This window comes from Balaenoptera acutorostrata, chromosome 3 (assembly GCF_949987535.1).
Source record: "Balaenoptera acutorostrata chromosome 3, mBalAcu1.1, whole genome shotgun sequence".
NCBI classification, from domain to species: Eukaryota; Metazoa; Chordata; class Mammalia; order Artiodactyla; family Balaenopteridae; genus Balaenoptera; species Balaenoptera acutorostrata.
This window is the reverse complement of record NC_080066.1, coordinates 86,255,784-86,273,692: the sequence shown is the minus strand read 5'-3', so window position 1 is coordinate 86,273,692 and position 17,909 is coordinate 86,255,784.

Here is a 17,909-nt window from a genome sequence, read left to right as displayed (position 1 = left end):
AACAGTACTGATTGATATACCACAAAGAAAAGAGGCTGTGGAGATCTGCGTTCTAAATCTAACTCTGCCACCATAGGTCTTTCATCAAATCATTTAGCTTCTCTGGGCCTCAGTTTACTCATTGGTAAAACATGAGGGTTACATTTGGTTAATTGTAACTAATGTGTGTATAGTGTTTAAGTCTCCAAAGCTCTTTTCTGTGCATGGTCTATCTTAATTCTTTTAACTCTATGAAGTAAGAAGGACAGATACTGTTACCCTCATCATACAGATGAAGAAGCTGAGGCTCATAAAGGCTAAAATATAAGACCAAAGTCATGCAGTTTGTAAATGATAGAGCTAGGATTCAGATGCAGCCCTTCAGACACAATTCTGTATAGGAAGACACCATGCCTACCAACTCTAAATGTCCGATATAATAAAGTCGTGTTTAGTCATCACTCAAATATAACCAGACTTTTAAAGTACCTTAAACACCATTCAGCAAGCACAACATGTTCTCTAGCCTGCAGGACCGAATGTTCTTATGATCCACTGTAGGAGGATCCAATTAGTTGCTAAGTTAATAGCCAACTTTATAGCCAAGCTAATAGAAAAGCCACATTACACTGGCTCCTTTTTGTCAGACCAGCCACTTTTAAGACTTTGTGCTGATTTATGTCCCCTGATATTTATTGGAATCTCTAGGTTACTGTAAAATAAAAATGCTCCCTATTTCTCTGTTACTAAAATGTGTTAAGTCACAACTGTAGCCAGAACAGTTGTAAGTAAACAATGTAGAGTATTCAAGCAGTTTAAGAAATAATGCTAGTTATGTTTCCAAACTCTTTCGTCAGATGTTTGACCCCAGGCATTTGGTAAATCCTAATAAGCCATTTCAGCTTGGTTTCCTCTTCAAGTCAAGCCAAATATTACATGTGCATGGCATGCTTTTGTATTTTTCAAAGGGCTTTCATGTTCATTATTTTGTTCTATCCTGATATAACACTAATGTGTAGGTTGAAGCTGTTCTCTGTGGTCTCCCAAAACAGCTATTTATTTAGTCTCTGATTTTCTGTCTGCTTTTAACCCACTGGGGCATTGCAAATGTTAAAGAAGGAATAGAACAGGAGGGTCACAGAACTTTTATGAAGATAATAGAATGAAGAACAGGAGGGTGCACTAAGTCCACCTTAAGTTAGCAGTGCTTGAAACTAAGGAAGCAACAATAATAAAATAGAGCAACAAATGTTTCAAAAGTTATGAATCAATCTAAAAAATATAACCTAGGTTCAGTCATCAAATTTGTAATTCGAAAGGATAAGAGAAAGTTGTAGGAAGTGGCAAAAATACCTTTGTAGCAGAAATGCCCATAGCACTTAAAGATGCAGAAGGAGGCCAAAATAAATTAATGCTAATTTTTTGAAAGATAAAATAAGAAATAACTGAACACAACTTTACCAAAACCCATAAATGTTCAAAGTAAGAGAAGAGAATGGAGAGTGAGGTTAACAGTTAGATGTCATGGTTTAATCAATAGTCCTTTTTATAATAAAGTTTTAAAGATTATTTGAAAGTGTTAGTTTTTCTTTTTATAAAGAAGAAAACATGCTGGTATGTACTTAGGAAAGAATATCTGGAGGCATATACATCCCTTTATTAGCAGCAATTGGCAAGAAGAGAATATTTATTTGTATGGATCTTGATCTGATCTGACACAGAAGTTTCCAAATGTTCTCAAAATATGTATGAGTGTGCTCTCTTTCATAAGACAGTAAGCTCAGTCTCCTTTAAAAATTCCAGCTGGAGAGTTACTGATCTGCCTGTAAACTTACTGTCCCTTGAGACATTTTACATCAGTGTGTTTCAATCATGGGCCTATCAAAATTTGGCTTCATGCCTCTCATAAATTGGTTGAGGGAGAAGGAAGAGAGGAGAGAATAAGAACCAGAAGTCACAAGATGGAGGATAAAATATTGGGGTTGTATTTCAACTTATCCAGGAACAGAGCGGGTAGCATTCTAAGTCTATTGCCAGTGATAGCGTATTTCAGAATGCTCAGGGCCTTCTAACCATATTATATATGCAAAGTCTCCTAGAAAAATGCTAATTTGGTTGACTGCCACTTTGGGACGATCCTGGCTCTGGGGCTGGAGTTGTTTTCATCTGTTCCCTCTGGGTGCAGTTAAATGACCACCTATTGACTGAGTTGGGAATTGCAGCTTCCCTACAGCCCTGGAAGCTTTTCAACTGAGCCACTGAATGAGAGAAATTAGCTTGGCAAACCTCTCCCTAACAGAGACCTCCTTAATGACCCACTTTGCAAGTCTTTTTCCTCGTCCAGAAGAATTTCTCACAGAGTCTTCAAGTCTCATGTTTCCTAACAGGGTTACCAAAGGGATAAGCTGAAACTATTGATATATAAACTGAAACACATATAAGTAGTTTAAAAAATTACTGTTGTTTTGTTTGTCAAACCCTTGGAATAGGTCACCAAAGAGCCTTGTGAAATGCAAGTCTGTCATAAAATCAGGAATATCAAGCTAGGCAAGATTTAAGAAATCAATAGTCTGAACCCTTCATTTCAAGAATGAGGAAACTGAGGCTCAGAGAGGTAAAGAGGAGGAACTTCACGGGGCTGTTATACTTTCATTCATTTATTACCAGGTATTGTTCACCGAATTTCTACTTGGAGCTAGGTGCTGGGGAAGCAAAGATGCATAAGGTCCAAAGAGCACTCTGTCTAGATGGGAGCCAGACTTGAAAGCAAGAAAAAAGAGTGTGGGAGTACAGTGGTGGAGCTGTGCAAAGGACCTGCTCATGCCAGATCCACTGGGGACACGGGGTCCCATATAAGTCAACACACTTTAAAAAGCACACAGAATAATAAAAAAAAAAAAACATGGTATATCTGTACAATGGAATATTATTTTGCTTTAAAAAGGAAGGAAATTCTGACACATGCTACAACATGGATGAATCTTGAGGACATTATGCTAAGTGAAATAAGCCAGTCATAAAAGAACAAATACTATATGATTCCACTTACATGAGGTACCGAAAGAAGGCATATTCAAAGAGACAGAAAGTAGAGTGGTGGTTGCCAGGGGCTGGAGGAGGGGCAGGTGGGGAGTTATTGTTTAATAAACACAGAGTTTCAGTTTGGGGAGATGAAAAAGTTCTGGAGAGAGATGGTGGTGACAGTTGAACAATCTTGTGAATATACTTAATACCACTGAACTGTACACTTAATTGTTTCGATGGTAAATTTTATATTATACATATTTTACCACAATTTTTAAAGAAGTACACAGAAAGGAATGAAAATGAACCAACTATAGCTCCACACAATATGACATGAAACTCTCACAATGTTGAGCAAACAAAGGCAGGCACAAAAGGATGCAGATTGTGTGCTTCCCTCGATATAATCCATGTATTAAAAGTCAGGGTGTGGGTCACCTCTCGGGGAGGCAGAGACGAGATAGCATGGGCTTCTAGGGTTCTGGTAATGCTTCTGTTGCTTGATCAAGGAGTGACTCTGTAAAAATTAATTGCACTGTGTACATATAACCTGTGCACTTTTCTGTACATATATTAAGCTTCAGGTTTTTGTTGTTGATTTATGGGACATAGACGAACTGAAGAGGAATCAGTAGGAGAGTGAAGGGATTTTAAACTTTCATAGGAGGAAAGGTTGAATCTTTTCAGGATGGTCAGTAGTCTGTAGTCTTCAAATACCTGAAGGAGTGGCATGTAGAAGAGGAAGACAACTTTGCTATACCCAGAGGGGTAGAACTTGGAGGTGAAGGTGGGTGGGAGGTAGAGGAAGACAAATTCAGCTCATTATAAAGTATGCTTCAGGGACTTCCCTGGTGGCACAGTGGATAAGACTCTACGCTCCCAATGCAGGAGCCCTGGGTTCGATCCCTAGTCAGGGAACTAGGTCCCACATGCATGCTGCAACTAAGAGTTCGCATGCCACAACTAAGGAGCCAGCAAGCCCCAACTAAGGAGCCTGCAAGCCGCAACTAAGACCTGGTGCACCAAATAAATAAATAAAATATTAAAAAAAAATAAAGTATGCTTCTGTTATAGGGTTAGAATGGGATCTCTTAGAAGATCATACAGTCAAGTGGAATGAGCACTGACATCCAGGCCAACTGCAATAGGTACGAACCCTGGCTTTGCCACTTACTTGGACTAACTAAGTCACCCTATCAAGTCTCAGTTTCATATTTGTAAAATGGGGCTAGTGCTAACTACCTTGCTGGGTTATTTTCAGGATTAGTGACAATATATACAAATGCCTAGCTCAGGCCTTGGCCCATAGGAGATGCTCAATAAATGATAGAAGTTATTTTCAGTAGAACATTAAATAGAAGGTGGATAAAACCTCTGTAAGGTATTAGACTATGTATTCAAGCACTGATCCCTTTCAACCCCAAGAATCTATGATTCTTTGCATCTTTCTTTGTAACTTTCCCAAGATCACACAGCTACTGATTGGCAGGGCCTTATGTTCCTGTTCACTCTGGTAGCTGCCTCAGGCAAGAGGGTTACCAAGCAATCTCTTACCCAGTGGTAATTAGATAACCATCATCTGCATTAGGCCCTGAGGGATAGGGCCCTGTTCCTTTAAATTCTGAGTGTGCTCTGGAAAAGCTCAAAGAGGGGAAAACCTGGGAAGATTGTTCAAGTGGTGGGCTGTGAACAGACAGTTACAGCTTGAGGATACCATGGATCTCTGGGGCAGGAGAGGGGGGAAAAGGGAGAAGGGAAGGAGAGATGGAGGGGAATTGTTTTTAAAAAGTGAATTAAAGACAAAATTTGAAGACAAGCTTAGCCTGACTCGCCACTTTTTAGGGTCCAGTTATTACTGGCCAAATTTATAAAGCATAAATAAGAGATGCTACTTTGAAAACCAGTTTCTTCATTTGTAGGAAAAGCAATAGATTCATTCCACAAAGGCAAGAAAAACCTGTGTTAGTTTAGCACTTTGGGCTAAGTTTTCCCAAAGCCTCTTTCTTATCCTGATTCCAGGCTTACTAACCTTTACATTTCCAAAGGAAATGACTTGCTGGAGTGGGACTTCTCAGTTTTACTCAAGGTTACCTTCCTGACCTCTGTTGAATATTTCTGCCTTGGATTTATGCCCTGGAAACAAGGTGACTCCTTGTGACAAGAGACCTGAGGAAACAAACACCTAGAAACAGTCTCCCTTTGTCTTAGGCATTATACATTCTAGTCAGACTGACCCTTTGAACTTGTTTATTCTCTATTGGTGCTGAAATGTTACGTCTTGGTCTATACGACTTTCATATTGGATGAAAAATAAATGGTACGAATTTAGCTCGCTATAGCTTTGGCCCAGGCCAAAGGAAAGAAATACCAGCAGCTTCCTTTTGCAAGTAGCAACTTATTTTAGCATTTTCCCTCTTCAGACTAAAGCCCTTGGTAGAAACCAACATTACAGACCAAGCCTACACAAAAACCTCAGATTTTAGTCATATGTCTCACAGGGATATTACATCATTTCTTAGTTTACCAGACAAACATTTCCTGAAACACAGAGATCCACTGAAAGCTTTTGCCTAAAGGATTTTGGGGTGATCTGTAACTAGATCTCCTTACTTGGCTATGCCATCGCAGGTTTTTTCTTTCAGCTTGGTCAGTGGGCCTGTCCTTTTCACAGGCAGAGGACAAAGCAGTTAGCTGTCTTATTTTTTGGATCCCAAGAAGCCCCTTGTTGACATTGTTAGGGTCCTGCAGGAAACCATGGCATATTCAAAATGAGTAATTTGAGGAGAGTATAGTAAAAGGACTATTTACAAAGGTAAACAGAGTTTCGGGGAAAACAACAAAGGACTGGACAGTATCACAGGGTTAGTAGCTGTGAGAGAGAAAAAAAAGAGCAGTTAGTTACAGCAGTGGTTGTCAAACTGTGTATGAATTACTTGGAGGGCTTGTTAAACATAGATTGCTGGGCCTACCCCTGGAGTTTCTGCCTCAGTAGGTTTGGCGTAGGACTGGAGTATTTGTATTTTTCACAAATTCCCAGGTGATGACAAAGCTGCTGGTCTGGGGAGAAAACTGTGTGGAGAAGGCAGTTTGATTCTAGCTGTGCCCTCCATAGAGAGATGCAGCCAACCTGAGGAGAACCAGCAGGGAGGAGACCAGGGGAGTCTAATCCAAGCAGCTGAATAGCCCCCTCTCCAGTCTCTTCTGTTGCTCCTCATTGATGAAACTCAACCAGCAGCCAAAAGACAAGGGAACCCATTGATGCAATTCAGGAAGTTCAGCCTCTAGGATACAGATGAGAATGGAGAGTGGATCTGGAAGAGCAAATGGAAAATACCAGCACTTCCACCCCAAAATATCTTCAAGTACCTTGTCCTCACTATTTTTTTCCTGCTGCCTTATATATCTAACATGCTTTCCAGTGTACATGAACATTCACATACACGACATAATGTATTTCTCAAAGTAACCCTACAGGGTAGGTGGGAGTGATATTTATGCTCATTAAAAATGTGGAAACTAAGGCTCAAAATAGTAAAGGCTGCACATTTGATAAGAGCTGGGACTTCCACACAAGTTTTCTGCGTCCCAATTCATGAGTCTTGCCACCACTTCACACCTCAGACACGAGGGGATCACAGTGACGTCAGTCTCCCCTCTTCCGGCTCCTGAGAAGCTCTCTCTGCTTCCTCACTGTCCCATGTGCAACTCCCTCACGCTGCATCCTCTTCTGGAAGAGGTGGCTCCCTTCCCGACTGAGGAGCTCAGCTCTTGCTCAAGGGCATATGGTGAATTTAGTCTCCTGCTAAAGTCATTTCTTTGGGTTATTCGCTGGTTTTTAAACTCTTCAGTGGCAGGGCTCCTTAAAGTCTTAATATGGGGCCTTTGAAGAGGCCAATAAACTGCAGCTCTTACCCCCTCTGTGTTCAGAACCTTATGAAAAACAGACATGGAGATAGAAGCTTTAGCTTTGATAGGGTAAGGTCACAGTGCAAGAGCCCCACAGGTCAGGGCTTACAACCAGACTTCCTGACACTTGCCCCTTAGACCTTCTGGGGAGGCAGGGATGGATGCATGTGTGCGGGGGCTCAGGGCTGGAGGCACCTGTCTGGCGGGCAGGCTAGTCCCAGGAGAAGATGAAGAAGGGGCCGAGTGTGCTCAGTTCCTTCCCCAGTGGCCCAGTCAGCTGAGTCCCTCCTGCCCTGGGGAGAACTGAGAGGGAACTATCAGGAAGGCAAATGTCTTTCACAATTTTGAAGAAGTGGAGATTCTATTTTATGGACCTGGGAGAGGGAGAGAATGACCTCCCTCCACAATAATGCCCTTTGAGGAATATCTTGCTCTTAGCAGTAGGAACAATTGATGTAATTAATTCTCTCATATGATCTAGGTACAGTATTTTTAAAGATTTGACTCTCATTAGTATATTAGTACAGCATCAGGCCTCTTTAGGTGATTAATACCACCTCAGGTGATAGTATATTATCACCTCTTTGGAATGCTACTTTTGTTTCCTTCACCTTGATTCATTTCTGATCTCTTGACCATTTTCTACAGTGCTTTGGATTAGAGCCTCCTTGAAGATTGAAAAAGTTCCCATGGTTTCCTTCTGAGAAGATCCTGCTTATTGAATCTAGAGTCTATCTCTTTTTCTTGTCCAGGATCTGGTAGACTATTGGGAAAAGTCCTTACAAGGGTTTCCTGGGAACTGGATTTTTAAAACAAGTATCTGTGGGAAAATACTCTCCAAGTACGAAGGGGCTCTGTTTTTGCCTCTACTTATTTCTCAAGCTCCTTGGGGAAAAGAAAGTACTACAGTTCAAATCTTTTTACAAGTAAGCTCCATTGGACTGTCCAAATACATGGTATGGATTAGAATTTTGTTTCATTGACTGTGGCTTGAATTAGGTTAGGCATAAGCTGTGCTGTGGAGGACTCTTGGTTAAATAAAGATTTTCATTGCAAATTTATTTGTTTTAGAGGAATTTACCTGGTAAACACAGATCTCTTCCAGCTAATGTTTTCACCAGGCTGATTCAGACTGGGGAACAGGAGTGGGAAAACACTGTGGACACAGTCTGCTGGCTAGCAGTCAAGGCAGAGGAAAGAAAACATAGGCAAAGGTCTGTGTGAAATATGAATCTGAGTCACAGAGGGAGAGGAAGAAAATAGTATGTGTCATTCTGAAAAAGCTCCTCTAAGGGCAGTTTCTTTTGGCTATAACAGTTGCCTCTCTCCTGGAGAGAGTCACAGGGCCTCAGCTGGCTCTTCCTGCCCCATTTTCAGACTTAAAAGGAAGCCACCTTCAGGCAAATTCCCCCTTCCTCCCAAGAAAGAAAATGAAAGGAAATTGAGAGTACTGGTCTCTGAAGAACCTGGGTGGGGTTTTGAATGAACCCAAGAGAGTGCCCTCCCTCAGCTGAGAATGTCTGCAGTCACAACTGGGACTTGCTCTTCTGGTGCCCCCTTGGGCATGAGGGTGTTCTTTAAAGTTGCCTAAATCCCCACTATTGCAGTCACCAGAACTCTACCCATCATGTCTCCTTTTCTAGGCCTTGCCTCTCAGTGTGGAGCGTTTCCTGACTAACTTTTGGCCGTTCTCAAGGCTGCTCTCTTGAACTTTTTCTCTCGCCACTCCCTATAGGCCCTCCTCAATATATTCATTTCTCTAACAAATTCTTTCTTTCCATTTGACATGCATCTCTGGTCACTAAGTCCCAGAAAGATCCTGCAGCAAACTGTGAATCAATAATAAATGAGCATTTCTAACATTCATTTAAATATTTTACACTTTTATTGGGATATAACTTACATACCATAAAATTCACCCATTATTCACTTATAATAGTGTACAGTCAATGATTTTTAGTAAATTTATAGTGCTGTGCAACCACTGTTACAACCTAGATTTAGAACATTTCCAACACCCCATAAAGTTCCCTCATGAGTATTTGCAGTCAATTTCACCTCCAGTTTCAGGCAACTGCTGATCTGATTCCTGGCTCTACAGATTTGCCTTTTCTGATCATATCATATAAATGGAATCATACAATATATAGTGTTTTGTAACTGGCTTCTTTTACTGAGCACAATGTATTAGAGGCTCATCCACACAGCATGTGCTTCATTTTTTTCTTTTTAATATATTATTTATTTATTTTAAAATATTTGTTTATTTATTTATGTATTTATGGCTGCGCCAGGTCTTAGTCGCGGCACAAGGGATCTTCGTTGCAGCATGTGGACTTCTTAGTTGCGGTATGCGGGCTTCTTTAGTTGCAGCATGCGAACTCTTGTTTTGGCATGTATGCGGAATCTAATTCCCTGACCAGGGATTGAACCTGGGCCCCCAGCATTGGGAGCACGGAGTCTTACCCACTGGGCCACCAGGGAAGTCCCTTCATTTCTTTTCATGGATGAAAAATGGTCCATTGTATAGATATACTACATTTTGTTTATCTATCATCAGTTTATGGACATTTGGGTTGCTTCCAGCTTTTGGCTATTATGAATAATGCCGCTATGAACATTTATGTACAAGTCTTTGTGTGAACATATATTTTCATTTCTCTTGGGTAGATACCTAGTAGTAGAATTTCTGGGAAATTTGTTTAGCTTATTAAAAAAAAACTATAAATCTGTTTTACAATGTGGCTCTTCCATTTTACTTTCCTACCCACAAATACATGAAGATTTCCCCACATCTTGTCTACCACTTGGTATTGTCTGTCCTTTTGATTATAGCTCTAGTGGGTATGTAATGCTATCGTACTGCAGTTTTAATTTGCATTCATCTAATGACTAATAGTGTTGAGCATCTTTTTTAAGTGACTTTTACCCATTCATGTATCCTCTTTGGTGAAATGTGCATTCTAATATTTCCCCTATTTTTAAATTGGATTATTAGTCTTCTTATTACTAAGTTATAAGAGTTCTTTGTATATTTTAGATACTAGTCCTTTATCAGATATACAATTTGTAATATTTTCTCTCAGCCTATATCTTGTCTTTTCAACTTATTAATATTATCTTTTGAGGCACACAAGTTTTCATTTTGATAAGGTCCAATTTATCAAATTTTTCTTTTGTGGATTGTGCTTTTGATGTCATATTTAGGAACTCTGGGACTTCCTTGGTGGCGCAGTGGTTAAGAATCTGCCTGCCAATGCAGGGGACATGGGTTCGAGCCCTGGTCCGGGAAGATCCCACATGCCACAGAGCAACTAAGCCCGTGTGCCACAACTACTGAGCCTGTGCTCTAGAGCCCGCGAGCCACAACTACTGAGCCTGCGCCCCTAGAGCCCGTGCTCTGCAACAAGAGAAGCCACCGCAATAAGAAGCCCGCGCACCGCAACAAAGAGTAGCCCCCACTTGCCACAACTAGAGAAAGGCCGTGTGCGGCAACGAAGACCCAACACAGCCAAAAATAAATAAATTAAAACACAAACAAACAAACAAACAAAAACTCTGCCTAGCCTAAGTTCATGAAGATTTTATCTTACGTTTTCTTCTAGAACTTTTATAGTTTTACTTTTATATTTAGGTGTAAGATCCATTTTGAATTAATTTTTGTGTATAGTGTGAGATAAAGGTCTAAGTTAACTTTTTTTTTGCATATGGATATCAAATTGTCCCAGCATCATTTGCTGAAAAGATTGTCCCTTCTCTATTGAACTGTTTTGGCTACTTCATTGAAAATCAATTGATGGGGACTTCCCTGGTGCCACAGTGGTTAAGAAGACGCCTGCCAATGCAGGGGACACAGCTTCAAACCCTGGTCTGGGAAGATACCACATGCCGTGGAGCAACTAAGCCCGTGTGCCACAACTACTGAGCCTGCGCTCTAGAGCCTGCGAGCCACAACTACTGAGCCAGCGTGCCAGAACTACTGAAGCCTGCGCACCTAGAGCCTGTGCTCTGCAACAAGAGAAGCCACTGCAATGAGAAGCCCGTGCACCACAATGAAAAGTAGCCCCTGCTCGCTGCAACTAGTGAAAGCCTGAGCAGCAACAAAGACCAATGCAGCCAAAAATAAGAAAGAAAGAAAGAAAGAAAAAGAAAGAAAGAAAGAAAGAAAGAAAGAAAGAAAATCAATTGACCACAAATGTAAGAATTTATTCCTGACTCTCAATACTGTTCCATTAATATATATGCCTATCTTTATGCCAATACCACACTGTCTTGATTACTGTAGGTTTACAGTAAGTTTTGAAACTGGCTATTTTAAGTCATCCAGCTTTGTTCTTCTTTTTCAAAATTGTTTTGGATATTCTATATAAAATTTAGGATCAGCTTGTCTGCTTGTGCCAGAAAGGCTGCTAAGGTTTTGCATACAGTCTATAGATCAATTTGGGGAGAACTGCAATCGTAACAATATTGATTCTTTCCAATCCATGAACATGGAATATCTATCCATTCACTTATATCTCCTACCTATCAACAGAAAGAAAAATTGACAAAATTGAAAAGAGAAATACAGTGCTACAATAATAGATGGAGACTTCAATATCCACTTTCAATAGTGCATAAAAAAACCAGACAGAAGATTTATAATGAAATATAGGCCTTGAACAACCCTATATACCAATTAGAACTAACAGACATATACAGAACACTGTACCCAACAACAGCAGAATACACATTCTTCTTAAGTGCAGATGGACTAGTCTCTAGGATAGAGTGTATGTTATTGTCTTTTGTTATGTTTAATAAATATTTTTTGTATCCCATTTTAATTCCTGTGTTAATTTTTTACTATATTTTTGGTGTTATATCAATGTACCATGAATATCTTTCCATGACGATAGATACAGATTCTGTTCTAGAATTGAGAATAATAAAAACATGCTCTCTATCCCTGAGGGTTCAGTTCTAATAGGGGAGAGAGACATAAAAATAGATCATTTCAATTCAATTTTAGTAGAGGTTGTATAAGGTACAAACATGGGGCAGGGAAGGCTTCATAGAGGAAGTGATGCCTGAGTTCTGTTTTAAAGGATAAATAGCAATTTTCCAGTTAAGTAAAGAGTAGAAGGATATTCCAAACAGTCAGCATGTGCAAAAACATGAGGAGTTAAAAGTGCGGCATGTTCATGGAACTATCGACAGCTCAATATCCCTAAAACAACAACAAAAAATGCTAACCTAAGCCTTGCAGGAAAAGAGGTTAGAGAGGTGGGCAATGGGAAAGTTATCAAGGTCTAGATCCCCCAATAAGGAGTTTGCAATTTATCCATCAGACTATTTTGAACTGAGAATAATATGGTCAGATTCTGAAATAGAATGCTCTCTCTGAAGGATTAGCTGAAAAGAGAAGAAATTGGTGGTGGTGCGTGACTAATTAAAAGATTTTTATAATAATCCAGGACAAAGATGAGATAGTAAAGCAAGATGGCAGGGGAAATGGAGCAATGGGGATGTTTTAAGCATGTTATCAGGGGTAAATGGAAGCAATTTAGCTTGAGTGGGAAATCAGAATTATTGGTGAGAGCTCACAAGGGCTTTGCAGGGAAAACACTGCCAAATGTTAAATGCAAAGAGCAAGAGGATGAAGAAAGCTAAATGGAGTTTAGAAGTTGAGGGGGTTGGGAATGGGATGAATGACTTAGAGCCTAGGTGAGAGTCTGGCCAAGGATAGAGGGTGAGAACTGGGGCCGTGGGTATGTGTGTGTCCTGTAATTCCTCTATCAGGTGGTTCCCATGCACATTCCTGGGACAGCCTGGAAACCTTTGAGTAAGAGAGCATGAACAACTGTTGTCTGTCTTCAACAGTCCCATCAACTGAGGGCAGGAATTTTTGGAAAAATGTTAGATGAAGCAATGATTCCCTAGAGATAAACTCTGAAAATAAGTGGGCTGAATTCTCTGTGGGCACAGGGGTGGAATCTAAGGCTTTCAAAGTGAAAGCTAATGTTTATGTATAAAATATTTCTGAAGAAATAGATCATAGCAGTTGTTTCTATTGAAGGGAAGTGGATGGCTGGGGAATGGGAAGGGAGGAAGACTTTTCTGAGTATAACTTTTTGTACATTTTGAATTTTGAATAAACTGAATTTAACATCTATTCAAAATAAAAGTTTTAAAAAAGGAAGCTGAGGAAATGTACTGGAGAAAAATACTTATCACCCCTTCACACATCTGTATGTATTTTCAGGTGAGACACCCCTGCTTAGACAGCCCTGTTTGTTCCCATAGGGGAATAAACTAGTTTGCCCTTTACTATCCTAGGACTACTGCACCTTCTTAAAATGCACTGAGTCACTTCTCTGCCCTATTTTCAGCTCAGTGAGAGCCACCTTCCTCCCTGACTGGAAGAAGAGACAAAGGAAATCCAGTTCTTGAGGGTTTAATTTAATAGGTTCAATCCCTGTGACAGTATGTCATTCTGAGTGAAATTACCTGGGACAGAGGTAGAGATGGGAAAAGGAGAAAGAAGAGCCCATATTTACAGAAAAAATATACAGTCTAAATTTACAAGCTTAAAAAAGAACATCCATATCCCCTACTTTTAGGGTAGGACTTGGAGCCAGAGTCTCAGAACAGGAAGCCACAGACAACCTCTTCACTCTCAATACCATGAAAGTACAGGTGAAATGTTCCAGGCTCAGAATCTAGATTTAGGGCTGTAATTTCAGTTCTACCCCTAAGGTTGTGTGACCTTGGTCAAGTGGCTTCCAAAATCGAAGTATCAGTATCCTTTTCTACAAAATTAGCTGATTGGATGTACAGAGGAACTCCAAATATTCTTTCAGTTTCCACATCTTATAATTCTAAATCTTAGCAGGGCCTGCCATATAGCTCTGTAGCTTCTCCCAATAGGCATTTCACTTCTGGGCTTTCAACATTTGCTTCTTAGCTCTACTTTCAAGTTTTAGTTTCGGGAGGTGAAAGTTAGAGGAGGAATAGAAGGAATTGGTGGGTATTCAATCTTTGTGCCTGGGCCACAGGGTAGGAAGCTCTGGTTGTTGTTTCAGCAATTATTCCTTCATAACCTGGTCAACTGGAGATAATTTTGTCTTTTTTTCCCCCCAATTTCTTTTTCTGAGAACTCTTTTGTCTTCTTCCCTTGCAACCATCACCCTACCCCTAAACTCTTGCTGTTCACTGGCCTATACTCATATATTGATTGTTGTGACTGAATTATAAATATAATGATTATTTCAACAAATAATTGAGCACCTACTATGTACTAGATAAGCAGTTTTCAAACATTTTGGTTTCAGGACCCTTCTATATGCTTAAAAATTATTGAGCCCCCCCCCCCAAAGCTTTTGTTTACATGGGTTATATCTATAGATATTTACTGAATTAACAAAGTAAAACTGAGAAAAATCTAAGCTATTGATTTTAAAATAGCAACAGTAAACCTATTACATGTTAACATAAAAAAAATAAAAAACAACTATATATTCAAAATGAAAAAAGTGAGAGAAGTAGCATTGTTTTACAAATCTACAAATCTCTTTATGCTAGGCTTAATATAAGACAGCTGGAATCTCGCATGCTTGGTTTTGCATTTAATCTATCACTTTGGGGTTTGCAATAGTTTCCTGGGGCTGCTGTAACAAATTACCTTGGTGGCTCAAAACAACAGAAATGTAATCCCTTATAGCTTTGGAGGCCAGAAGTTCAACATCGGTCTCACTGGGCAGAAATCAAGGTGTGCTCAGGGAAGCACTCCCTCTGGAAGCTCGAGAGGAAAATTCATTCCTGCCTCTTCCAGCTTCTGGTGGCTGCTGGCATTATTTGTGACTACTTGTTCCAATCTCTGCCTCTGTCTTTACATCAATTTCTCCTCTTTTGTGTGTGGTGGCTAATCTCCCTCTACCTCTCTTTTTTGTTTTCTTTTTCTATAAATTTATTTATTTGTTTATTTTTGGGCTGCGTTGGGTCTTCGTTGCGGCACGCAGGCTTTCTCTAGTTGCGGTGAGTGGGGGCTACTCTTCGTTGTGGTGCAGGGGCTTCTCATTGTGCTGGCTTCTCTTGTTGCGGAGCACGGACTCTAGTCGCGCAGGCTTCAATAGTTGTGGCACGTGGGCTCAGTAGTTGTGGCTTGCGGGCTCTAGAGCTCAGGCTCAGCAGTTGTGGTGCACGGGCTTAGTTGCTCCGCGGCATGTGGGATCTTCCCGGGCCAGGGCTCGAACCCGTGTCCCTTGCATTGGCAGGCAGACTCTCAACCACTGCACCACCAGGGAAGCCCTGGCTCTCTCTTATAACAACATTTATGATGGCACTTAGGGCCCACTGGGATAATCCAGGATAACTTCTTTATTGCAAGATCCTTAATTTAATCACATCTGTGCAAGTTTTACTATATAAGATAACATTCACAAAGTCCAAAGATTAGGATATGACCATATCCTTGGGAGACAGTGTCAGCCTACCACAGGTTGGTATGTTGTTTGAAGTTTATGAAGAAAACCTGGTCTCACACAGATATGTAGTTCAGGAAAAAAGAGTATTTTAATAGCCTTTTCAAATAATTGTGGATATTCTTCTTTGATACCATACCAAAACTCAACAAGCAGTAGTTTCTTAAAGGTTTGTTGCAATTTTAAAATATATCAGTGAACTTTTTGTATAGGGTTACATTAAAATCATTGGTCTATATTCATTTTAAATAGATCTTCAGTCCATGCATAATTTTATAACATCATGCATTGATCATTTGGAAAATATTGTTTCACTGAGTTATACAGATCTTCTGAATACTGACACTTTTAATTATACACTATCAAAAAATAACATTCATTAATATCACCACTGATCTTGTCAGAACAGTTCTTACATATTAGAGATGATCAGACTCCTGGTAGCAGATACACATTTTTCAAAATTCCAATTTACTCTTGAAAGTTTGAATTTTATTAGTGGTAATGAATACTGTCAGTTATTTTTCTTGAGGCGACAGACTCACTGCTCATTTTCAAGAAAGCCATTGTTTGTTAATCATTATTTCAATTAAAATTGTATTCCATGAAGAAAAGTGGCTGGTTCAGCTTTCAAGTCAAACTGCACCAGTGCTTTTCCTTGAGAAACCTTGGTTACGTGTCAGAACTGCTTTATGTGTCCTCCCCATTTTGTCACACACAGTATTTAAAAGAAATGTACTCAAGGGTTGATATTTAATAAAATTAAAAATTCTTACTGCTTCATTAAAGATATTCTTTTGAGAAACTGGTTTTTTTTTTTTTTTTTTAAATGTGAGTGTCAGTGGTGAAGAGTACAGTTGGGAGCCTCTGCCTTGATTTGTGCCAAGGTGCCAGCAGTTTTGCCCAGTATTGCTTTTATACAATTAGTGCAAATATCAGCACAGTTGTTCCAGAATAAACTATGAGATAAAAAAAATTGTACAATGTTTTATTTCAGCATCACTTTAGTTTATTGCCAGGCATTTATATAGATCTTCAAGTATTAGCTGGTGCTGCCACCTGACAGATACAAGCAAAGCAACAAGACTAGCTACATCTATAATTATATAATTTTTGTCCATCTTAAAGACAGTATAATTCTGCAGATAGGATATGCACTCAGTCTTTATGTTTGCAACGGAATTTCTAATTTGGTGAGTTACTGCATCTTTGGAAAACAGCACTGCCATGATTTCTTTGACTGATTTTTCATCTAGCAGACATTCACTCAGTAATGTACAGGCTTTATTAGTCTCTCAGCTATCGTATGCCCTTCTCCAGCCAGTGCAATACAATAATTTAACCTGTAAAATGCTTCAGTTGGTTTTTCATTTCTACTTTGAAAAGTGGTAACAAAAAAAGCTTTGGCTTTTAAAGAGGTTATCATTTTTAAAATATTCAGTTCCCTTTTCTTTAAACTCTGAATGATTGGTCTCAAAATGATGCCTCAACCTACCTGGCACCATAATAGTGCTTGAAAATATTCTGTTGAATAAGACAAAATAAGGTAAATCATTAACTTCTCTAACGTCAAGGAAAAGAAATAAGCTTTTGTCACATTTTCCTTTCTTATTTACAGTTTCACCCAGATTATTCCCTTTACCTGAGTCAGAATCCTCTGATATTGATGTCAATATCATCTTTTTCAGCATCTTTAGATGTGGGAGATTGAGAAAGCAGGTCTTCTAATCTCCCTCTTGTGAGTCAATGAAAGAATCTAAAATTAAAAAAAAAATTATAAACAAAATTTTATTTTAGAATAAAAGATTAAATTCTAAAAAATAAGTTTTAGATAAAATTTAAATATTTAGAAAAGTTTTCAATAAATTAAAAATATTCTTGCAAAACAAGTAAACAAAATGAACTTTTTTCTTGTGTTTCTACATAGGCACAAGGAGAATTTAGGGATTTCAAAATACCATTTATTGGGTGATTAAATGCGGAGAGATAGGGTATAAATGAATGTCGACAAAATTCTTTCTTAGGGAGAAATGGAAATTTTTATTCGAGCCAACTGAGGATTACAACCTGGGAGACAGTCTCTCAGAGAGGTCTGAGAACTGTTCTGAAGAGGTAGAGGGGGAGGCCAGTAGTATATGTGACTTTGGCGCAGGGGTATGTGCAATCAAGCATTCATTCACCTTGGTAGAAGGTTAGTGCTATTTGCGAGGAACAGATATATTAGTTAAGGGTTTTAGTGCTTTTCTAAGTATAAGAAGATGCTGGGTTCATAAAATTTTCTCCTAAAAATATCTAACTATCTGAGGGCCAGTTCTGTCAGTTTTCCAGAGCACAAAGTGCCTCATGCTGAATTCTTTTCAGAGTATATTGTAGGTCAGCAACTGCAGTGGCTAATGACTTGATTTTTGTATAACTGGATGATAGGTAACATTCTTTATTTTACAATCCCTTCCCTTTTGGTCTTACTTTTGACTAAGGTTTGGGAGTCATTTCATGACCAATTTGTCCCATGGTGTTAGGAATGTTCATTCCCAGGCC